The 25,303-nt window shown below is 43.2% G+C and overlaps 1 protein-coding gene and 2 pseudogenes across 6 annotated transcripts in view; 1 reads left to right on the top strand and 2 right to left on the bottom strand.

The window, feature by feature from the left end:
• The window catches only part of FAM193A (family with sequence similarity 193 member A), a 167,128-nt gene that overhangs the window by 37,854 nt on the left and 103,971 nt on the right, over window positions 1–25,303 (top strand). The window contains exon 1 of one of the 6 annotated variants that reach the window (XM_059166662.1): window positions 15,145–15,259. The exons of 4 other annotated variants lie outside the window; for them this stretch is intronic. The gene's annotated coding sequence lies outside the window, so the exon portion shown is untranslated. Of the gene's footprint in view, window positions 1–15,144; window positions 15,260–16,001; window positions 16,152–25,303 lie in introns of those variants that run through there. One more of the 6 variants, XM_059166652.1, reaches the window with a different exon arrangement.
• LOC131818635 (Golgi SNAP receptor complex member 2-like) lies at window positions 3,405–3,943 on the bottom strand (annotated as a pseudogene).
• LOC131826954 (mitochondrial pyruvate carrier 2-like) lies at window positions 4,710–5,070 on the bottom strand (annotated as a pseudogene).

Raw genomic sequence — 25,303 nt, 5'->3', positions numbered from 1 at the left:
GTGCTGGCCCTTGATTGTGAGGCACGTGTGCATGTTCATGATCATCTTGCTCGTGTTCTCCCAGGGGACAGCCTGAGATCCTCCTCTCTGTGGCCATTGCTTGAAAACCACTGCAGAGTCTTCTGCTTGCTCATTCCACGGACGCTGCCTGTCCTAGGAGTGACGTTATGGAAGGTGTTAGAAGGAGGAATGTGCTCAGGACAAAGTCTGTGGTCAGTTTCTTGGGAGAGGGAGAGGAGCGCGTGTGGTCCAGAAGTGCTGTGTATACAGGAGGTGGCCGGCCTGACTGGGAGAGACTGGGCGAGAGTGGGAGAGAGTGGGAGCGGGGTGAGTCAGCCTTTAAAGAGAAAATGTGTGCGCTGCATCAGCAGAGGAGAGGCGCATTCCTGGTGGCCAGCAGGCAGACCTGTTGGGGTGTTGTGCACACAGGTGCGGGGTTCACACTGTCTGGGTGTGCATCCTACCCTGTGGTGTCGATGGGCCTCCCCATTGGTTCTGCTCCTCAGGTGCCACCGCTTTAAAATGAGACAGTAGTGGGGCACCTGGTTGGCTCAGTTAAGCATCTGCCTTTGACTCTGGTGACGGGTCCCAGGGTCCTGGAATTGAGCCCCACATCGGGCTCCCTGCTCAGTGGGAAGTCTCCTTCTCCTTCTCCCTCTCTCTGCCTGCCACTCCCCCAGCTTGTGTGCTTTCTCTCTCTGTCAAAAAATAAAATCTTTAACAACAACAAAAAAGAGACAGTAGTGCCTGCCTTTTGGGTCATCTAAGAGTTATTGGAGGACATACATGTATGGCATTTATTTAGCATAATGCCCGGCACTTGGTGCTTAGCTTTGTATTCTCACGTGAGTCATTTCTTGTTCTTGGGGCTGCTGTATAGTAACGTGCACATGTTTTTATATCATGATGTTGAAACAGTCCACTCCCTTGCTGTTTTCTTAAGAGCCAGAACATGTATGTGGGCTTTGGGTCCATCTCAGCAAATTGTAGGTCTTCCATAAATATGGACTGAGCTGTACAGAAGTAGGAATGTAGGAAAATGGAGTATTTTCTAACCATGAGGTGTGTTTCTGTCAATTTCTTTCTTTTTTTTTTTTTATTAAAGTTTTTATTTACTTATTTGACAGAGCATGAGCAGGGAGAAGAGCAGAAGGAGAGGGAGAGGCAGGCTCCCAGGGAGCCTGATGTGGGACTTGATCCCAGGATCCTGGGACCCTGATCTAAGCTGAAGGCAGATGCCCAGCTGAGCCACCTGGGCACCCCTATCAATTTATTTCTGATAATGTTTTGTTTGTATTTAACTTTTCTTCGTGCTCACCTTCAGTGAGAACAGACAGCTCTAACGGGCTTCTAACTTGGAGTCCCTTTTGCACCGCTGCAGTCGATATCCCGTGGGTCTGGCCTGGAGCTTCCAAGCGTGGATCTGAGTAGATGGTCAGCCCTGGGAACCCCACAGCCCTTGACTAGTAGCCTCTAGATGAGCCAGCTTCTCCAAGGGGAAGCTTCCAGACCTTTCAGCTTGTGAGCACTTTGTCTCTTCTCGTTGGATGTTAGTTAACATCTCTGAAAATGTAGAGCAGATATTTTAAAAAATAAAATATATCTTAACCCGAAAAAAGTGAGTAATTTAAGAAATGTATCTTGAGATAATAAGAATATAGTACATATGTGCAGTGCTTTTTGAGCTGTCTTGTCCACAGCGATTTTAGAAAATTCTCTCTGAGCCTTTAGTCAGATGATACTTGCTTGCCTGGAGCAGCATCTCCCGTGGGGAGCCACCCTGTGTGATCTCTTGTTTGGACCAGGTCGTTCTTCCTGAGTCCTGTTCTTCATGAGTCCCCTTCATGCTAGCCTGCACTGCACGGGTGCTCCCTGTGTGCTGGCCTGGGGCCCGGAGCTCTTGCTGCTGCCTTAGGGTCGGTGGATGAGGGGTGTTCCAGCACGAGAGAGCTGAGGTGAGGGGAGGGCGAGTAATGCCGGCATGGATGCGCCAGTGAGGGAGGCTGGGCCGTCGGGTCTGGAGCAGGCATTCTTAATTATTCTAGTAGTTTGCTTTTTCTTTAACTTTTCGCTCTTTACTTGGAAAAATAAACTTTATTGAGGTATAATTCACACACGGTAGGATGCACCCATTTGAAACATACAGTTCTAGGAGGATTGACAAATGTCTGCCACCCCAGTTAAGACTTAGGACATTTCGGGGCGCCTGAGTGGCTCAGTGGGTTAAAGCCTCTGCCTTCAGCTCAGGTCATGATCCCAGGGTCCTGGGATCGAGACCTGCATCAGGCTCTCTGCTCAGTGGGGAGCCTGCTTCCCTTTCTCTCTCTCTACCTGCCTCTACTTGTGATCTCTGCCTGTCAAATAAATAAAGTCTTTAAAAAAAAAGACTTAGGAAGTGTCCATCACCCTGCATAGTTCCCATGTGCTCCTTTGCCAGTCCCTCTTCTCCTCTGGCCCCAGGCAGCCATTGATAGGATTGATAGGATTTGATTAAAATCTACCATCTTGCTAGCTGTTTTCTGTTCATCATTTATTTCTTGTTTTCATTTCCCTCTTTTTCTGCCTTTTCTGGGTTTAATTTAACATGTTATGGTTCTGTTTTATCTCTTCTGTTGATATATTTATACCTCTTAAAATATTTTTATACTTGTTGCCTTTGGGTTTACAGTGTACATTTTATTTATTTTTTTAATAAAGATTTTTATTAATTTATTTGACAGAGAGAGATCACAAGTAGGCAGAGAGGCAGGCAGAGAGAGAGGAAGGGAAGCAGGTTCCTTGCTGAGCAGTCAACCTGTTGTGGGACTCGATCCCAGGGCCCTGAGATCATGACCTGAGCTGAAGGCAGAGGCTTAACCCACTGAGCCACCAGGCGCCCCTACAGTGTACATTTTTTAAAAATTTTCTGTTTATTTATTTTGAGAAAGAGAATAGGAACTTCTTTTATTTCCTAACCACCATGCTTTTTCTTCTTCTTTTTTTTTTTTTAAGATTTTATTTATTTATTTGACAGGCAGAGATCGCAAGTGGGCAGACAGGCAGAGAGAGTGGGGGAAGTAGGCTCCCTATTGAGCAGAGATCCCGATGCAGGGCTCTATCCTAGGACCTGGGATCATGACCTGAGCCTAAGGTAGAGGCTTTAACCCACTGAGCCACCCAGGCGCCCCGTAAGCGCCATGCTTCTTGGTGGCACTAGCTTCCCCATCAAGGAGTCACACAAAACAGAGCAGATTTGCAACTTCCACTGGGTTACGGATCACGATTATTTCTGGAGGGTCTTCACAGTTACGATGGGCATACATTTCAGAAGGCAACTTCTGGGCTCTCCTCTCTCTCTTACACACACACACTCACACAGACTCTCACACAGTGGTAATATTGTTCAGTTGATGGGATTGGCTGGCTCATGTCCAGTACTGTACCACGAGGAACGTGACCACACAGGTGAGCAGCAACCCACCCATCAGAAAGTATTTGTTCTGGAAAGCCCGCTTCTCCCCTCATGCTATAAACAAGCTCAGCATGTTGGCAGCATCAAAGATCTTCATCTGAGCCCCCTTCAAGGTCAGTCTCTGGGCCCTGAGTCCTTCCAGAGTATCGCACCCAGCTCCAGTGAGGTCTTCTAAGCCATAGTGAATTTTCTGGAGGGAGGAATTGAACTGCTACAAGTCATCCATTAGGATGGCGGTATCTGAGTCATTAGTGGTGTAAGTCTGGTACAGAAACTCCTCTTGTCATCCCTGCTGCTCCCTTATGTATCACTGGTGCTGGAAGTTTCCGCATAGGCTACAGGTGCTGAACATGATACTTTCAGTGGTCCACATGAAGTTTGGCATTCTGTCTTTTGTCAGAGGGCTCCTTGCTAGACAGAATCTCCAGACGTTCTCGATGGCTGAATATCTGGTCTGTTTGCTTGGATTTTGTTTTCTACTAAGTGCAGAGACTATTTGCCATCTCAAGTCGTCCTTGTGAGACTAGGTCTTACAGACCCGCTAGTGCATTTGCTGGTACAGCATCTCCTTGTTGTAGCCTTGCCAGGTCCAGCCCTGGCTTTACAGTGTGTATTTTATTTGTTTGTTATTAAAAATTTGCTTTATTTTTCTTTTGAATCAAGTATTAACCCCCAAGTTTACAGTTTGGTTTTTTTTTAAAAGATTTTATTTATTTGACAGATGGAGATCACAAGTAGGCAGAAAGGCAGGCAGAGAGAGACAGTGAAGCAGGCTCCCCACTGAGCAGAGAGCCCGATGTGGGGCTTGATCCCAGGACCCTGGGATCATGACCTGAGCCGAAGCCAGAGGCTTTAACCCACTGAGCCAACCAGGTGCACCAGTCTGGGTTTTTTTCTTTTTTTTTTTAATGCCTTCCAAATAGTAGCACAGTGACTATCACCTTTTCGATAGCCAAGTTATAAATCAAATTCCTCCCAGTGGTTATGTCCACATCTAGATTGTTTGGGTGGTGAGGAGCTCTTACTTGTTTTTTTTTTTTTTTTAATATTTTTAAGATTTTATTTATTTATTTGTCAGAGAGAGAGCGAGCGAGAGTGAGCACAGGCAGACAGAGTGGAAGGCAGAGTCAGAGGGAGAAGCAGGCTCCCTGCGGAGCAAGGAGCCCGATGTGGGACTTGATTCCAGGACGCTGGGATCATGACCTGAGCCGAAGGCAGCTGCTTAACCAACTGAGCCACCCAGGCGTCCCAGGAGCTCTTACTTGTTTGCTTTAGCTTTTAGTTCTTGGTTATATCTCCAAATATAAAAGAAATGAAAAATTCCTGCTGCTCCCGCAAAAAATTAACAGCAAACAGACTCCAGCTTTTTGGAGCAATTACCAGTGAATATCCTGGCCACATAAATCCTGTAGCTATCAGCGTGATAGACTGAGCTGCACTGAGTTTCTGTGCAGGTCTGGCCATGTCAGCCAGTCCAGTGCATGCTGGAGCCCAGAACAAGACTGTTTGGGACCTGCCATGTAGTACGACAGCCTCAATTTCTCCCCCAGCAAGAGCTTCACTTTCTCAAGGATTGGGTGGTAGGTGGCATGAAGGCCCCCAGTGCCAGTGGCTTACATCTCTTTGGAAATCGTCATGGGCAGCCACGAGGTGGGGGGTGGAGTGGGGAAGAAAGTGGCTGTTTGCTCCCTGCATGACAACGAAGGGCTGGTGTCACTTGCCTCACATCTTCCTCGGCCTTACACTGCACATTTTAGATTCACCCCACAGTTTCCCTTCAGATGCTGCTGTGCTGCTTCACAGTGTAGTAGAGGCGTCCTCGGTTTTACTGTGCTGCACAGACACTGCGCTTGTTTTACACACTGAGGGTTTGTGGCAACCTGTGTTGTTGAGCAGGGTTTTTTATTGGTGCAGTTCTTCCAACAGCATTGACTCCCTTTGTATCTCTGGCTCACAGGTGGGTAATTCTCAATATTTTTTTTTTTTAAGATTTTATTTATTTATTTGACAGAGAGATCACAAGTAGGCAGAGAGGCAGGCAGAGAGAGAAAGGAGGAAGCAGGCTCCCTGCTGAGCAGAGAGCCAGATGTGGGACTCGATCCCAGGACCCTGAGATCATGACCTGAGCCGAAGGCAGCGGCTTAACCCACTGAGCCACCCAGGCGCCCTAATTCTCAGTATTTCAGACTTTTCCATTATTATTACATTTGTCACGGTGATGTGTGATCAATGATCTTTGATGTTACTGTTGTAATTTTTGGGGGTGCCACAAACTGTGCCCATTAGGATGGGGAGCTTCTTTTTTAAGATGTTGAAGTTAATTGGGGCGCCTGGGTGGTTCAGTGGGTTAAAGCCTCTGCCTTCAGCTTGGGTCATGATCCAGGGGACCTGGGATCAAGCCCCACATCGGGCTCTCTGCTCAGCAGGGAGCCTGCTTCCCTCTCGATCTGCCTGCCTCTGCCTACTTGTGAACTCTGTCTGCCAAATAAATAATATCTTCAAAAAAAAAAAAAAAGATGTTGAACTTAATTGATAAAGGTTGTGTGTGTTCTTACTGCTCTGTGTACTGTCAGTCCACCCCCCTTTTCTCTCTGGGGCCTCCCTATTCCCTGAGAAACAACAATATGGAAATTAGGCCAGTTAATGATCCTGTAATGGCCTCTAAGTGCTCAAGTGAAAGGAAGAGTCACACATAACTCACTTGAAATGAAAAGCTAGACATGATTAAGCTTAGTGAGGAAGGGATTTCTGAAGCCGAGATAGGCCGAAAGGTAGGCCTCTTGTGCCAGACAGCCATGTTGCAAATGCCAAGGAAAAGTTCTTTTTTTTTTTTTTTTTTTTAAAGATTTTATTTATTTATTTGAGAGAGAGACAGTGAGAGAGAACATGAGCGAGGAGAAGGTCAGAGGGAGAAGCAGACTCCCCATGGAGCTGGGAGCCCGATGTGGGACTTGATCCCGGGACTCCAGGATCATGACCTGAGCCGAAGGCAGTCGTCCAACCAACTGAGCCACCCAGGAGCCCCAACCAAGGAAAAGTTCTTGAAGGAAGTTAAGAGCGCTACTCCAGGGACCACATGAATGATAAGAAAGCCAAATGGCCTCATTGCTGATAGGGAGAAAATTTGGGTGGTCTGGATAAGAGATCAGACCCACCCCAGTATTTCCTTAAGCCAAAGCCTAATCCAGAGCAAGGCCCTGACTCAAGTCCAGGAAGTCTGAGGGAGGTGAGGAAGCTGCAGAAGAAAAGTCTGCAGCTAGCAGAGTGGGTTTGTGAGGTTTAAGGAGACACAGAGGGGCACGGCGGTGGGGGAGAGCAGCACTTGCTGATGGAGAAGCTGTGGTGGGATCTCTGGCAGAAAGTTTGCTAGGTATCTTTGCTGGGTATAGGATTCAGCTTGGATCGCCCATGGAGGTGACTCCTAAACAGCGGATTCTCCACATGTAGACACAACAGCCTTATCTGGGGAGAAGATGCCATCTCTGACTGTCCTCGCCGGAGGACAAGTCAGCACCTGGCTTCAGGGTTCAGGGGACAGGCTGGCTCCCCGTTAGGGGCTAATGCAGCTGGTGACTTTCAGCTGAAGCTGGTGCTCCTTTACTATTCTGGAAATTCTTAGGATCCATAAGAATTGTGTTACCTCTCCTCTGCCCGTGCTCTATCCAGGACGGCAGTGTATCTGTTCACAGCGAGGTTTACCAAACGTCTAAAGCCCACTGTTGAGACCTACTGCTCAGAAAAAAAGGTTCCTTTCAAAATATGACTGCTCGTTGACATTATACCCGGTCACCCAAGAGCTCTGGTGACATACTGGGAGATGAGTGCCGTTTCCCTGCCTGTGAACACAGCTTCCATTCTGCAGCCCACGGAGCAAGGAGTAATTTTGACTTTGAAGTCTTACCATTTAAGAGACACGGTTCGCTGTAGATGCCATGGATGGGGATTCCTCCACTTGATCTGGGTGGGATACATTGAGAATCCTCTGGAAAGGATTCACTATGCCAGATGCTGTTAAGAAAATGTTCCCATGGCACAATGTCAATAGTAACAGGAATTTGGAAGAAGTGGGCTTCCGCCCTGGTGAGGACATTGAGGGCTTCAAGACTGAGTGGAGGAAGTCACTGTGCAGATGTGGTGGAAACAGCCAGAGAGCCAGAAGTGGAGCCTGGAGAGCCGAGTGACCTGCTGCCCTCGCAGGATAACACTTGCACGGGTGAGGATGTGCTTCCGTGGAGGAGTAAGGGAAGTGATTTCTTGAGCTGGAATCTGCTCCTGGTGACGATGCTGTGGAGATGGTTGAAATCTGACAAGGACTTAGAACATTGCATGACCTTAGTTGATAAGGTGGCAGGGCTTGAGAGGACTGGCTCCAATTTGGAGAGGAGTTCTACTGTGGGTGAGATGCTACCAGACAACATCGCTTGCTGTAGAGAAATCATTTGGGAAAGGAAGAATCCATCAGTGCAACAAATTTATTCTCTTGTTTTAAGAAAGTGCCATAGACTCACCATCCTTCAGCAACCCCCACTGTAAGACCCTCCGGCAGCAAAAGATTACAGCTTGCTGAAAGCTCAGATGATGGTTAGCATTTTTTAATAGATATAGTATTTATATTTATGATAATTTAAAAATGAAGCATTTAAGATTAAGATATTACATAAATTTTTTTTTTTTAGATATAACACTGTGGCACACTCATTGTGCTATGGTATAGTATACTGGGAAACCAAAAAATTCATTTGTCTGGTGTTACTGGTAGTGGTTTGGAGCTGAACCCGCATAGTCTCTCTCAAGGTATGCCTGTAGAAAGGCCTTACACAGTATATTCCCAGTTCTTCTTTGTGCTATTGATGTTATTCATTTTGCTTTTACATATGCTGTAAATACACAATACATTGCTATTTTTGCTCTTAGAAGTCATCTTTTAGTGCAATTCTTAAAAAAAAAAAAAAGAAAAGATTGATTTAATTTTACTTGTATTACATTTTTAGGGCTCTTCATTTCTTTTTGTATATCCAAGTTTCCATCTTACTCAAATTCTTACTGCCTAAAATACCTTCTGTAACGTTTCTTGTACGTCTCCTGGCAATGAATTTCTTCAGTATTTATTTCTGAGAAAGTTTTTCCTCCTTATTTTTAGAAAGATATCTTTGCTGGGTATAGGATTTTGACTTAACAGGTGGTGGTTGTTTCTCCTTTGTAGTACTTAAAAAAAAATCACTCCACTGTCTTCTGATTTTCATGGGTTTGTTGTTGTTGTTGTTGTTGTTGTTGTTTTTTTTTCCACAAGAAGCCTGGTATAATTCTTGTTTTTGTTCTTCTGTATGTAGTGTCTCCTTTATCTCTGACTGCCTTCAGGATTTTCTCTTTTTGTTTTTAGCGGCTGGGGGGCGATAATCATGAAGCAGATTTGCTTTGTTTTTGTTATTTATCCTAATTAATATTCTCTGTGCTGCTTGGATCTGTGGGTTGGTGTCTGATTCATTTGGGAAAGTTCTCAACCATTGTTCTTCTGCTCTTTTCACCTCTTCATAGGATTCCAATTATATATATATGAGAATGTTTCATACTGTTTCGCACTTCTTGCTTGTTCCTAGCCCCTTTTCTTTTTGGTTCTTCAGGTGACTTGACCTGTCTTCAGGTTCACTGGTTCTGTAGAGTTCATTTCTCTGCTGAAGTTACCCCCCTGATCTAGCATGTTGTCCACCTTTTCTGTTAATAGTCTTTAAGGTATTTAAATTCCCTGTTATATAGTTCCAACCTGCTTCATATCTGAGTCTTGTTTTGATGATTGCTCTGTCTCTTTGGAGTGGTTTGTTTTTTGCCTTTTGTGTCATTATTACAAAATTGCAGTTATTCTTCAAAGCCAGACATATTGTATAGGATGGTAGAAGGCAAAATAAATCACTTAAAAAAAAAGATTTTATTTATTTTATAGGGGCAGAAGGAACACAAGCAGGGGGAGTGGGAGAGGAAGAAGCAGGCTTCCCACCAACTGAGGAGCCTGATGTGGGGCTTGGTCCCAGGACCCCAGGATCATGACCTGAGCTGAAGGCAGGCGCTTAATGGCTGAGCCACCCAGGCAACCCTGTAATAAATCACTTTTAAACACAGAAATGGACAGTTTTCTTTCTACTAGGCCCTTAGGGCTGTAGTTTACATTCCTCTTGTTAAGAGTCAGCCTAGCTTTTAGGATTTGTTGTTGCTATGGTTATTGTCAGTGCACCATAGCCTTCAAATTTCTATAGCTATGTCTAATGTGAGGGTGACTTACTCAAACTCTGTAATTCTTTTTTTTTTCCTGAAGATTTTATTTATTTGAGAGAGAGAGAGAGAGAGCATACAGGCAGAGGGAGAAGCAGACTCCCTGGTGAGCAGGGAGCCCAACACAGGGCTGGATCCCAGGGTCCCCAGATCATGACCTTAGCCAAAGGCAGACGCGTAACCAACTGAGCCACCCAGACATCCCTGTAATTCTGTTTTAAGTCTTCCCTATTTGTGTTGCTTCACAGAGTGTATATTTGCATACCCTTATTTCTCTCAGGTCCCTCCTGGTACTAGTCTTCTAATAACTTTCATTTGAAGCATTTTTATTTGGACATGAATGGTAGCCCTGAGTTTTGGGGTAGGGTCTGCTCAGTTTTCCTGTTGCTTCCTTGGCTGAAGTTGTGGGCTCGTTGTGTGATCCTGTCTTTTCTCCTGGAATTGGAGTTGTCGACATTGTAGACTGTTCACCACAGCCCTTCCCTGTATAGAGTAAGGCTGTTGTTTCTTATTGGAGATGGAGGGGGAAGGACCTGGGTGGGGTTTCTTGCCCCTCCCACATGGCTGCTACTCCCCGCCCTAATTCTGTACTATGGTCCTTGAGTTTTAGAGCTCTTTTGAGATCCCTTCAGTGATCACCCACTGGATTTCCTAGAGAGGTTGCAGAGGAATTTCTGTAATCCTAGGAATTATCCTGACAGCTTGCACTCAGTCTTCACAGTACGACGTCTGTTCTCAACAGATTCACCTGCCAGAGTCGCGCTGCGTCTGCCTCAGGTAAGTGTGCTCAGTCAGTGCAGGCATTTTGTTTTTGTATCAGTTTGCTCTGTGACCTCAGTTCCCTGATAGGTTCAGAAAAAGTCATGGACTTGAAATTTAGTTGGTTTGCATTTTAAGTGTGGGAGCAGTGTTCCACTCCCACCCCCAGCTCTCTCCATTCTGGGGCAGAAATCAGAAGCAACCATGTCTTGAGGAACAAAGTTTTATTAAGTTTAATGAAGTCTAGTTTATCAGTTTTTTTCTCTTATTGTTAGTGCTTTTTAGGATCCTAAGACATCTCTGTCCATCCCAAGGCTGAAATATTTTGTCTACTTTAAGTAGAAATCTTTGGTCTACTCCAAGGTTGGGAATATTTTTTTCTTTATTTTCTTATTAAAGTCTTACAATTTTAGCTTTTTTAAAAAAAATTCTATTTTTAAGTGATCTCTACTATCAACATGGGGCTCATACTGAAATCCCAAGATCAAGAGTCACATGCTCCACCAGCTGAGTCAGCCAGCACCTCTGTAATTTTTCCTTTTATATAAAGGTCTGTTATTCATTTCATATTAATTTTTACGGTAGAGTTAGGTAAGGTTTGGGCTGTTGTCTTCCTCTTATGGATTTCCAGTTGTATCATTTATTGAGAAGTATTTTCTTTTCCAACTGAATTACCTTGTTCTTTTGTCAAATATTTCTTTTTTCAAAACCTTTTAATTGTTAAATATATAAAAGTGCATAAAATGAATGTGTAGCTTTACAAATTACTTGAATTTGACCTCTAGTATAAGCATCATTCAGATGAAGAAATAGAACATTTTGGGGACTCTGAAAGCCCACCAAAGGTTGTATTTTAGTTACAATTCCCTTTCTTTCCCTTGGCAGGTAGCCACTTTTCTTAATGCTGTAGTTTTGTTTGTTTTTGAATGATATGTAAGTCAAAGTATACTACATACATACAGTCTTTGGTATATGGCTTTTTTCATGCAATAATATTTTTAAGATTTGTTTTGAATTGAGTGACAGTTTAATTGCTGAGAAGCATTCCATTAGATGAATAGACTTCAGTGTACTTATCCATTCTACAGTTGATGGGTATCTGGGCTATTTCCAGTTTAGAGCTGTTATGAATAATCTTATACAGGTATCTTGGTGCATATAAAACTTAATATCAGGAAGAATATGTGTTTAGAAGAGAAACTACTTGGTCATCATATATAAGTGTTTTGAGGGCCCCTGGGTGGCTCAGCAAGTTAAATGTCTGACTTTGGTTCAGGTCATGATCCCAGGGTCCTGGAATGGAGCACTGTGTTGGGCTCCCTGCTTAGTGAGGAGTCTGCTTCTCCCTCTCAGTCTGTAATCTCGTGCTCTTTCTCTTTCTCACTCAAATAAAAGAATTAAAAAATCTTTAAAAGATATATATGTATGTGTTTTCAGTCTTATTATAGTGCACATTCCACAGCATGGTTGTTCCCATTTCTACAACACAGGCAGTGCCTGAGTGTTGCCATTGTTCCATGTTCTTGCCTAAATTTTCACAATTTCTTGTTTTAGCTACTCTGCTTATTATTTTATTGTGATTAAATTTACACTCTTTGATTTCGTGTGAACTTATGTGAAAAAAACCTTTTGTGAAAAGCCTGTTCAAGTCTTTTTCTCATTTATTTTCTCTTGAGTTTTATATCTTTTCCTAATTTTTCTTGCTTTCTCACTTTCTTTTTTCAAATACTTATTAGAGAGCTTTTAAGATTTTATTAATTTGTCAGAGAGAGAGAGCACAAGTGAGCATGTGCACAATTGGGGAGCAGCAGGCAGGGGCAGAGGGAGAAGCAGGCTCCCCACTGAGTGTGGAGATTGGTGTGGATCTCAGTCCCAGGACCCTGGGATCATGACCTGATCTGAAGTCAGACGCTTAACCGACTGAGCTGCCTTGGTGCCCCCACCATGCCTAGGTTTGAATCCTTGCTCTGATGCTCACTAGTGTGGACAAGTTTCTTTCTTTCTTTATTTTTTTTCCCGTGGACAAGTTTCTTAAACTTAGCACCTTAATTTTCTCTTCAGTGAGGTGAAGATGGTAATGTACAAACAACATAGGGCTGTTGGGATGGTTAGGAGCTGCTGTACATACTTAGGAAATCAGCATATTGCCTCTGTACTGCAGATTTTTGTTTAAGTTGATTAAAAAAAATTTTTTTTTTAAAGATTTTATTTATTTATCAGAGAGAGAGAGGGGGAGAGAGTGAGCACAGGCAGACAGAATGGCAGGCAGAGGCAGAGGGAGAAGCAGGCTCCCTGCCGAGCAAGGAGCCTGATGTGGGACTCGATCCCAGCATGCTGGGATCATGACCTGAGTCGAAGGCAGCTGCTTAACCAACTGAGCCACCCAGGCGTCTCTAAAAAAATTTTTTTAAAGATTTTATTTATGTATTTGAGAGAGAGAGAGTGGGTGAGCATGAGAGGGGAGAGAGTCAGAGGGAGAAGCAGATTTCTTTGGAGCTGGGAGCCCGATGCGGGACACAATCCTAGGACTCCGGCATCATGACCTGAGCTGAAGGCAGCTGCCTAAACACCTGAGTCACCCAGGTGCCCCTAAGCATAAAAAACTTTATGCTTTATGGAAGTTTTAAATTTCTGTGTTAGAAGACTTTGGGGTTTAAAACAATTAAACATTGGTATGTGGAGCTATTGCCAGCTGTAGTCAAATTCTGATTTTCTAGCTATTCTTTTTCCTATCTGTAAATTTTTCCTGGTGGTTTCGTTTTCCTTCTGCTGCCCAGGGTTGGATATTTTATTCTTTATTAGCACTCATAGAAGATGGGAAAAGGGAGAAGTAGTGATACTCCAGCCCCGTACTGCTCAACAGAAATGAATAGTAAGCCACATATGTAATTGTAAAATTTTCAGTGGTCATATTGTGAAAATAAAAAGAAATACATGTAATCAGTTTTACCTAGTGTCTTTTACTTAGCCTTAAGTAGCCTGCCACAATATTAAGTCAGCATGGAATAGTGTAGAAATTATTACTGAAATATCTACATTGCTTTTTTCATAGTAAGTCTTTGAAGTCTGGTGTGTATTTTATGGTTGGCATCTCTCACCTTGGACTTGCTGTATTTCAGGTGCACAATACCTGCATTTGGACAGTGGCTCCCACACTGTGGGTGTGCAGCTCTGGCTTCTGTTGGTTTGGGGATTAACTTACAGCCGTCTAAACTTGCATTTGAATTCACTCTTTAAAAAAAAAAACTTTTTGAGGGGCACCTGGGTGGCTCAGTCAGTTGGGCATCTGCTTTCAGTTCTGGTCATGATCCCGGGGTCCTGGGATCGCGCCCTGCATCTGGGATTCCTGCTTAGTGAGGAGCCTGCTTCTCTCTCTGCCCCTCACCCAGCTTGTGCTCGGTCTCTCTCTCTCTTCTCAAATAAATAAATAAATAAAATCTTTAAAAATTTTTTTTAGTGCAGTATGATGACATACAACATTATATTAGTTTCAGGTGTACAATATTGTGATGATTCAGTATTTGTATGTATTGCAAAATGATCACTGCACTCAGTAAGTCTAGTCTCTTATCATACATAGTTAACAAATTTTGGTGAGCAGTTTTAGGTTCACAGGAATATTGAGCAGTAAGTACATGTACCCCTCTCCCGTCCTCACAGATGCACATGCTCCCACACTATCAGCATCCCCCACCCGAATGGGGCAATTGTTATAGCTGGTGAACCCACACTGATACATCATCATCACCCAGAGCCCATAGTTCCGCTGGGGGTCACTCTGGGTATTGTACGTTTTATGGGTTTATCATTATACAGATGTGTGCGAACAGGTACCCATTACTAGGGTGTGATACAGAGTATTTTCACTCCCCTAAAAATCTCTGTGCTCCACCCCCCCCCCCGCCCCCACCCCGGTAACAGTGGATCTTTTGCTGTCTCTGTAGCTTCTCCTTTTCTGGAATGTCCTGTAGACGCAATCTATAGTACGTAGCCTTTTCAGATTGGCTTCTTTTTCTTAATCATGTGCGTTTGAAGTTCCTCCATGTCCTTTCCTGACTTGATAACTCTTTCTTTTTAGTACTGAATAATACTCCATTGTCCAGATAGATCATAGTTTAGCCATTCAACTTCTGAAGGACATTTTGGTTCCAGGTTTTGGAAATTTTGAATAAAGGTGCTAAAAACATTGATGTGCAAGTTTTTGTGTGGATCAAAGTTTTCAGCTCCTCTGGGTAAATACCAGGGAGCATGATTGCTGGAGCATACGGTCAGAGTATGTTTAGTTTTGTAAGAAACTGACAAACTCTCTTCCAAAGTGGCTGTGCCGTTCTGCTTTCCCACAAGCCATGGGTGAGAATGTTTGTGGCTTTACATCCTCCCCAGCATGTCCCGGACTTCGGCCATTCTGATAGGTGTGATGCAGTATTCTGTTTTCATCAGTGTTGTTAGTTTCTGTTTCAGGGTTTTTTAGCTTATTACATAGCTCTCATTTGTGACTTGCACTTCTCTCAGATAGACAGGTGGACACCTCTGAAGGAGCTGGAAAGGAAAGAAAGGAGGCTGTTCGTAGGTAGACGTGGAAGTGTGATCCCGAGAAGGGTGCTTTTTGTTTCTTCAGCCTAGTAGTAACATTGTGCTTGTATCCTCACGGAAATGATGCAGGAAAGAAGGAAAGATTGATGATCCGAAGAATGGAGGGGAGACTCCATAGAGCAAAGTCCTCAAGCAGATGGCGGGGCTGCTGCCTGAGCAGAGGCTTCACTTAGGCGAGGAGGCGTGTGATGGGTAAGCATGCGGAAGGGCACAGTGTCAGGTGCATGGTGTGGGGCCTGTGGACACACACTGCCCATGGGTCTTCAAACACAGTGTTAGGCCTTCGTGCTTCCAGCAGCAGGAAGTGTGTCTTCCCACATTCCTTCATTCTGCAGCATCAAGTGTTGTCATCGTCTTTAAATGTTTGCGAAGTTTTAGTGAAAGGCCCCTGGTCTTCCCCTTGTTGGGAGCCCCGCGGAGACCGGAGCTTTGATAGGCACCTGCTCATCTGGCCATGGTGCCCTGTTGATGCACACATGCTCTGTGCGTCCCGCTTCCTGCTGCCACCTGCCTGCGCAGGTCGTTTCCATGGAAGTTCTCCTTTCCTTCCCCTAGCCTGATCTCCAAGTCTGCTCCTGTTCCTCTCCAGCTCCTGGCGGGACGCACCTCCCCGCCCCCCCCCCCCCCCCCCATTCTTTTAAACTCAGCCTTTTGTGGAAGTTTCTGTGTCTCCTTATTCAGACTCATCTCCTGGCCTTGTGAATTTCTTGGACCATAAACATTTTATTAACAGTCCCAGAGACCAATTGAGTGTTATTGAAGTCTGTATTTTTGGGAAGTTGAAGAAGCAAGTACTTTTTGTTGCTGTCATTTTATTATTTATTTATTTATTTATTTTTTGATTTATTTATTTGTTTGACAGATAGAGATCACAGGTAGGCAGAGAGAGAGAGAGAGGAGGAAGCAGGTTCCCTGCTGAGCAGAGAGCCCGATGTGGGGCTCGATCCCAGGACCCTGGGACCATGACCTGAGCCGAAGGCAGAGGCTTTAACCCACTGAGCCACCCAGGCACCCCTCTGTTGCTGTTATTTTAGACTAGTTTCTGGTTTGGCTCTCCAGGAACCAAGTGCCTCTCTGTAGCCAGGTGAGTGGTGGTGATCGTGATGGGAGTGGGGTGAATGGTGGGGGCTGCCCCTGGCCTGACTGCCTGGTTAACAAGGCCATATTGATGATGGGCTTGCCAAGTGTGTGAGTTGCTGGTTGCTTTTGGAGTCACCTCAGGTAACTCAGTTTTCAAATGTTGCCTCCCCCACTTAGGGTTTCTGATTCAAAGCCTTTCGCAGCTCCTGTTCTATTTATGTGGTTTTTTCTTCCTCCCTGGTGATTTGTGGGTATTGCTGTAAAGACCATTAGCACTCTATACTAAATGACTGGTTACTGGGACCTTCAGATTTTAAAGGGGGTGCAGACATAGCCAGAGAAGTCAGTAGTATTTTGATATCATCTTGTCATTTGAACCCAGTAGATTATTTGTATTTTAAAGATCAGTAAAGAGGAATGTAAGAAATAATATTTCCAAAGCTATAAGTCTTTTTTTTAACTGTGTGATTTGTTGCTATTAATAAATTCAAGTTCTTTTTCTCTTTTGCCATATGGAGCTTAAATGCAGAAACCTGAAGTATTTTGTAAATATTTGAACGTGTGAATTGCTGTGCTGCCGGCTGATGGAGCAGTGGTGCTGCACCGGCCTTGATCCTGGCTGGCTCTGAGGCTGCCTCAGATTTGTCTTTTCTTCAGATAAGTTGGGTCAAAACAAACAATTATATTGTTGACTAGACCTGGAACATGACTTAATCTGTATAGAAAAACCATCTTAATAGCAGGTACATACTTAAGACCATTTATGTAACTCCAGCTCTGGCAGATAGCCAATACCACTGTGCCTTCCTTAATGCATAGAGCCACTGGTTGTCCACAGGGAGGCCAGTTTAGGAGCTTAACTTGCAGTCATAGAAAAAATGGTTGGGGTTCCTGGATGGCTCAGTCCAACTCTTGCTTGATTTCATCTTAGGTCATGGTCTTGGGGTTGTGAGACTGAGCGCCTTGCCGGGCTCCACACTCAGCTGGGAGTCTGCTGGAGGTTCTCTCTCTCCCTTTCCCTCTCTCGCTTTCCCTCTCTCCCCTGCTCACACGTGTGCGCTGGCTCACTCTGTCTCTCTCTCTCAAAAAAGCAAATAAATACATCTCTTTAAAAATAAAAATAGTTGCAGGTTTTTAGGCTTTCTCTGTTTTTTTAAAAAATATGTAAACTGAGGGGCGCCTGGGTGGCTCAGTGGGTTAAAGCCTCTGCCTTTGGCTCAGGTCGTGATCCCAAGGTCTTGGGATTGAGCCCCGCATCAGGCTCTCTGCTCAGCGGAGAGCCTGATTCCCCCTCTCTCTCTGCCTGCCTCTCTGCCTACTTGTGATCTCTGTCTGTCAAATAAATAAATACATCTTTTAAAAAAAATATGTAAACTGAAAGTAAATCCTAAAGAAATCTCAATTCTACATTAGCTATAAAAAGGATACAGTAATAATGTAATAATATGGGATCATATATAATTAGTGTTTATTGAGTTTTTAGGAAACACCTTTGAAGTCTATGAATTGCTAAATATTTACTCTGTGATTATATAAATTACATGTTACAAATACTTAAGGTAATTTTACCTATAACTTACAATTCTGTTACCAATTTTTTGGTAACTAAGTGGAAGAGAGCTTAAGTATTAATGTTAATAATTATACCGCAAGCAGTACCACTTGCTTAAAGAACTTGGACCTGCTTTGGGAAAGCTGAGTTCAGTAAGGAAGCAGAAAAAATGGTAGATATTTTAGTGACCACACCTGCACTCATCCCTGGACTTCAGCACAGGTAGGTAGCTGATAAAAGATCGTGTGCAAAAGAAGGAAGGAGAGTTGAGGCTGATTTAGGGAACACAGAATGTGAATTACTGATTTGAACTAGTCATTTCCTTCACTGCACATTTGTTGGATGCCTGCTGTATGCTGGGTGCTTTGTGGGACTGAAAAACTGTTGAGTGTCTAATGAGAAGATGGTTGTGTGAAAGCTTATGGTAGTCTGTGTAAAGTATGGAGGCGTACGGGAGTTGGAGTACTAGGTGGAGCTGTATTCATTGAGGGATGGGGAATAGCAAAACTGACAGAAAAAGAATGATAGCAGAGTGCGATTTGAAAGGATGCCCAACGGTTGCCTAGTAAAGGAGGGGAGATTGGTTTTTCAGGGTGGGGATGGCATGTACTAAGAATGGGGCAGGGGTTTGGAATTGTGAGGAGTCCCAACTGGGTCATTCTGCAGCAACTGTGTGACAAGGGCCTTGTATGTCATACTTGATCCTTTTAGTCAGGGGACTATGAAAGGGTTCAGAGCAGTGGAATATTCTGCTCACATGTACAGTATGGAAGACCATCCCAACAGGAGGTAGAGGGTGTGAGGGAAGCAGACAGACCTATGGGCTGGGGACCAGTCGGGAAGAGACAACTGTGTAGTGTCCGAGGCAGGAGACACTAATGGGACAAAAGCAGGCACATTTGTTTTGTGTTTTGTGTACATGAGAATCCTGGCTTCAGCCTCCAGTGGGCTGCGTGACCTGAGATGCGCCACCATCACCTGTCCACCATGTGTTTTTATGCCCTGAGGCACCGTGTTTTCTTTGTGTCTATAATGAGTTTACATGTAAAGTCTTTAAATAAAAATTTCTTTTTGGCAATTACTTTTAGAACTAGAGATAAGCCCAGCAAGGAAATGAATTTGGTATCTTTTATTACACATACACATTTGCCACAAATGATAGCTTATACCAGAGTGGAAAACCAGTTTACTCAGAAAGGGTAAAATATCTTACATCATAGGTGTAGAACTCAGTTGTTGGGGGCATTCTTGAGTGTTTTCAGCAATATTGTCTACTTAGGAATAAGTACATTCTCTTGTGGAAAAATTTCTCTGTTACAACATAGCATCTTATGTAAGTAAATAAATACTTATATATAAATATATCTTATGGACATGGGGGATGACACATGTTTAGTGTTTATTCTGGTACATTTATTTTTTTAAGAATATTAATGAAACAGACTGGATTTATCCTTCTGCCTTAAACAACTAAATGAAGGACAAGATACCTCAAAATAGCAGTATTCCAATATTGGACAGTAGACAGTGCAGGTCAGTGACCCTTGAGAGACAGAAAATAAATTAAACAAGCTTAGGGTTGGCCAAGCTTACTGTCTGGAGAGAAATTGGGGCCATGGTTTAGAAAGAAAGGAGGGAATAGCCCAGAGAGACCTGGTGGTTCTTTGGGTTCAGGAAAGCAGCCACGAACTTGGGGAGGCCAAAGTGAATTTGCAGGGCAGAGTACCAGAGAAGAGAGGGCTGCAGAGAGAAAAAGAGAGTTCTAGAGAGCTGCATGGTTTTCCTTGAATATTCACCTGGGTATTGATGAGCACACGTACTTTGGAAACTCGTGTATCAGGGAGAGAACCCAGGAAGTAAGTGGTGGAACAATCTTCAGAGCTTGTACAGGACCCCAAACGGGTTGTGTTCTCACCAGCCAGAATGGGAGAATATTGTAACACACAGCGAAGTCACAAGGGTATTGCCTCAGTAGTGGGAAAGATTAAAGGTGCTCTAATCCTGGGGCCTCTCTCTTTACTTGCCAAATAGGATGCTCCTGATTCATGAATCACTTAATAAAGCCGATTAGATTTAAAACAAACAAACAACATTAAAAAACTCGGATCCCACCTCCCAAATCTTACAGGCAAGCCTTGAAAGGACCAGACTCTTCCTATAAGCTAAGTATGGCCCACAACAAAGCCCAGAAATATTTGAAGGAGTAAAACAACACCCATTATCTAACACAGTTAAATTCACAGTCTAGTCAAAAATCACCAGACATACAGAGACAGAAGCAAGCAAATACAGCCCATGATGAAGTTCAAAATAAATAAATAGAAACAGATTCAGAAATGACACGTATAGTAGACTTATAAGATAGACATTAACACAGTAGTTATTGCTATACTTTGCGTATTCAAGAAAATAGAGGAAAGCAAGAACATGTTAAGAAGAAACACAGAAAGTAAAGAAGCCCAAATGAACTTCTGGAGTTGCATACTACAGTGTCTGAGATGAAAAATACATTACGTGAGGCTTAGTAACAGATTGCAGATTGCAGTAACAGATTAACTGCCTGAGTGAAGATTAATGAACTTGAGGAGATAGCAATAGAAGGTATCCAAAAAGAACTGTGAGTGTCTATGAGCCTTGAAACAACTTCATTCATATGGCCCACTGCATGTGTATGTGTCATTGGAGTCCCTGAAAGAGAGAGTGGGTATAGGGAATATGGAAAGATATTTGAAGGAGTAATGGCTGGAAAATGTACAATTGTTGAATACTGTGAATCCACAGATCCCAAGAAGCTCAGTAAACCTCAGGCATGAGAAAGATAAAGAAAATACACCACAACATGTCATCATTGTGTTGTCACCATTGTCATCATCATTACTGAGAACAGTGGTTAAAGAAAAAATGCATACGTATTGAACAATGACAAAGATGCATACATACTGAACAATGACAAAGATAGTAAACTTCTCATGAGAAGTCATGCAAGCTAGAAAATGGAGAAAGAACAGCTTTAAAGTACAGAAAGGGAAAAGCATACTAGAATTCTAAACTACAGAAATATCTTTCAGAAGTGAAGATGAGATAAAAAATTTTCAGATGTTAAAAGCTGAAAGAATTCATGGCCAGTGGGTCTTCATCACAGGGTATGGTAAAGGAAGCTCTGAGCTTAGGAGAAATGACACCGGACTGCAGTCTGGGTTTACGTAGGGACAAGAAGGACGCTGGAGATTGGAACTGTATGGGGAAAATACCTTTTCTTTTACTTTAAAATACAATTGTCTATTTAAAGCAAAAACAATGGTGAGCCTGGCTGGCTCAGTCTGTAGAGCGTGCTACTCTTGATCTTGGTCATGAGTTCAGGCCCCACATTGGACATAGAGGTTACGTAAAAATAAAATCTTCAAAAAAAAGAAAAGCAAAACCAACAATGCATTATAGGGCTTTTATGTAGAGATAACATGTCTGACAAGAGTACCACCAAGGCCAGGAAAGGGAACGTAGGGCTCTTGTGTGCGCAGTCATAAAGCTTTACTTGATGGCCGATTGTGGTAGGTTAACATGTACACTGTGATGATATGGTACTGGCACAAAAACAGACACATAGATCAATGGAACAGTATAAAGAACCAGAAATGGACCCTTAGCTCTATGGTCAACTAATCTTAGACAAAGCAAGAAAGAATGTCCAATGGAAAAAAGACAGTCTTTTCAACAAATAATGTTGGGAAAATTGGACAGCCACATGCAGAAGAATGAAATTGGACCAATTCCTTACCCCATACACAAAAATAGACTCAAAATGGGTGAATGACCTCAGTGTGAGACAGGAACCTATCAGAATTCTTGAGGAGAACACAGGCAGCAATCTCTTCAACATCTGCTGCAACAACTTCTTCCTAGACAAATCGACAAAGGCTTAGGAAACAAAGGCAAAATTAAACTGTTGGGAGTTCACCAAGATAAAAAACTTTTTTTTCCCCCCCACCCCTGCCCCTCTCCACTTTTTTTTTTTTTTTTTTTTTAAGATTTTATTGATTTGTTTGACAGAGAAAGACACAGCAAGGGAGGGAACACAAGCAGAGGGAGTGGGAGAGGGAGAAGTAGGCTTCCTGCTGAGCAGGGAGCTTAGTGCAGGCTTGATCCCAGGACCCCGGGATTATGACCTGAGCTGAAGGCAGGTACTTAACCACTCAGCCACCCAGGTGCCCTAAGATAAAAAGCTTTTGCACAATGAAGGAAACAGTGGACAAAACCAAAGACAACCAAGAGAATGGGAGAAGATACTTGCAAATGACATATCAGATAAAGGGCTGGTATCCAGCATCTATAAAGAACTTATCAAACTCAGCACCCAAGAAACAAATAATCCAATCAAGAAATGGGCAGAGGACATGAACAGACATTTCTGCAAAGAAGACATCCCGATGGCCAACAGACACATGAAAGAGTGTTCATATCACTTGGCGTCAAGGAAATACAAATCAAAACCACAGTGGGATACCACCTCACACCAGTCCAAATGGCTAAAATTAACAAGTCAGGAAACGACAGATGTTGGCACAGATGTGGAGAAATGGGAACCCTCCTACACTGTTGGTGGGAATGGAAGCTGGTGCAGCCACTCTGGAAAACAGCATGGAGGTTCCTCAAAAAGTTGAAAATAGAGCTACCCTGTCACCCAGCAATTGCAGTGCTGGGTATTTACCCCAAAGAGAGAAATGTAGTGATCCGAAGGGGCACGTGCATCCCAGTATTTATAGCAGTAATGTCCAGAATAACCCAACTATGGGAAGAGCCCTGATGTCCATTGACAGATGAATGGATAAAGGAGGTCTGTCTAGGGGCACCTACGTAGCTAGATTGTTTGGGTGACTGCCTTCAGCTCAGGTTGTGATCCTGGAGTCCTGGGATCAAGTCCCTATTTGGGCTCCCAGCTCCACGGGGAGTCTGCTTCTCCCTCTGACCCTCTCCTTCTCATGCTTTCTCTCTCTCTCTCTCAAAAATCTATCTATACAGATAGATATATGTACCTACCCACAGTGGAATATTATGCAGCCATCAAAAATTGAAACCATGCCATTTGCAGTGACCTGGATGGAACTAGAGGATATTATGCTAAGTGAAATAAGTCAATCAAAGGACAGTTCTCATATTTCACTGATATTTGGAATTTGAGAAACAAGGCAGAGGATCATAGGGGAAGAGAGGACAAAATGAAACAAGATGAAACCAGAGAGGGAGACAAACCATAAGGGACTCTTAATCTCAGGAAACAAACAGGGTTGCTGGAGGGAAGGCAGGTGGAGGGATGGGGTGGCTGGGTGATGGACACTGGGGAGGGCATGTGTTAAGGTGAGCACCAGGTGTTGTGTAAGACTGATGAATCACAGGCCTGTGCCCTGAAACAAATAATACATTATATGTTAATAATTTTTTTAAAAATGTACACTGTGACACTGAAGCAAACAGTCCAAATGGAAAAGTGTAGGTCACAGTCCAGCAAGATAAAATACAGTTATAAAAAATACTCAATTTTTAAAAAGTAGAAAAAGAGGAAGAGGAATAAAAACAAGTGTGTCACCAGAAAAATAAAAAATTAGATGGTAAGTTTAATAAACTTAACCATATCTCATAATTATATTTGACATAAATGGTCTAAGCATCCCAATTTTTAAAAATTATTTATTTATTTATTTTGACAAAGAGAGATCATGAGTACACAGAGAGGCAGGTAGCGAGAAAGGGGAAGCAGGCTCTCACTGAGCAGAGAGCCCAGTGTGGGGCCCTATCCCAGGACCCTGACACCACAACCTGAGCCGAAGGCAGAGGCCTTAACCAACACTGAGCCACCCAGGCACCCCAACATCCCAGTTTTAAAAGATCGTGAGGTTGGGAAAAAATCAAGACCCAATGATATGATTTCTGCTATAACATGCTTAAACATAAAGATGCAAATAGGCTACAAATAAAGTGATATGAAAAGACATGCTTTGCTTTTATAAGTGAGAGGAAATTTGGCTATGTAGTGAACAGAAAAACAGACACCAGAGCAAAGAATATTAGCGGGGCTAAAGAGAATACTTTCATGCCGATTTAGGGGTCAGTTTATCAAGAGGATATAATAGTCCTAAATGTCTTTGCACCTAATAACAAAGCTTCAAAATATGTGGACAAAAAACTGATAGGACTTCAGGGAAAAATAGACAAATACAAAATTATGGTTGGAGATTTTAAGACCTCTCAGAAATTGATAGAACAAGTAAACAGAAAATCACTGAGGGTATAGAAGACGAATGAGACTGTTAGCCAACTTGGCCTGAGAGGGGTTTATAGAACACTGCCCTACAATAGCAGCATGCTTACACATTAAAGTAAATGTCAAACATTTACCAAAATAGACCGTATTCTGAGCCACGAAAAGTCTTGACTAAGAATTAAAAATTGTACAAAGCAGCTTTTCTGACTACATGGAATTATATTAGAAATCACTAGCAGAAAACCATACACATGAGGAAACCGTACCACACGTCAAACAGCTCATGAACCAAAGAAGAAATCCAGAGGATGGTTGGGAAGTATTTTGGACCTAATGAGAATGAAAACACAGCATCTCAGCGTTTGCAGACTGCTGCCAACGCGCCGTGTGGAGATGCTCGCACTAACCACCTCTTTATGCAAGAGGAAGGGCTGAATGACTTTGCTTCCACCATGAGAAGGAGCCAGTTACACCCGAAGTAACCCCCAAAAGTAAATAATACCATAAAAACAAAAATCAACAAAACAAACATTTTTTTAAATATGGAAAATCCTTAAGACCAAAAGTTGATTTTTTTTTTCTTTAAAGTAGGCCCCACACCCAATGTGGGGCCAGCACGGGGCTTGAACTCACAGCCCTGAGATCATAACCTGAGAGCCACCCAAGTGCTCCAACGTATATACACTTCTAGAAGCTGTGTAGTAATGGAGACACACAGAACTCAGTCCAGTGATCACCTGTGAGTGGGGATAGAAGAGACTGGAGTGAGGAAGAACGGGTACAGAGGGGCACAAAGAAACTTGGAGGGCAAGTTACTGTGGTTTCACAGGAGTGTGTATGTGTATATGTCAGGACTGTTCTGATTGCGTTCTTCAGATATCTTCAGCTTCTTCTACCTGGTCATACTTCAGTATACCTGTAAATCCTTTTAAAAGAATTAGTGGTGTTTATATTTATACCTCCCATTTAATCACAGATCGGAGAGTAACCACGCGGTGAGGCACAAGTATTTGGTTAATTTGAATTTTAGTCACATATGTTTCTTGTAGTACTCTGTACTTGCTTTGTCTGAAGAAGGCGTGGGGAGTAGAAGTTGCCACCCTTGAGAAGACCAGCTTCATACTTGGACACACTGGTCAAGCGTTAAAGTTGGTTCAGGATGTTGTCCGCCCTCTCTCCTTGGATCATCTGGTCTAGCTTCGAGTGGTGATCCCGAATCATACATCTCGCTGGGACTTGTTCCTCTAGTGTCTCACTTGTGCAGAACAAGCCTACCACATTGCTTGGTTGGTTGATACAAACTTCGTGCATACAACATCTAAAGCAAAGCCTTGGTTCTTCCCACTGG

This window comes from Mustela lutreola, chromosome 1, assembly GCF_030435805.1.
Source record: "Mustela lutreola isolate mMusLut2 chromosome 1, mMusLut2.pri, whole genome shotgun sequence".
NCBI classification, from domain to species: domain Eukaryota; kingdom Metazoa; phylum Chordata; class Mammalia; order Carnivora; family Mustelidae; genus Mustela; species Mustela lutreola.
The sequence above is the reverse complement of the archived record's forward strand: the minus strand, read 5'-3'. Positions and strand labels throughout refer to the sequence as shown.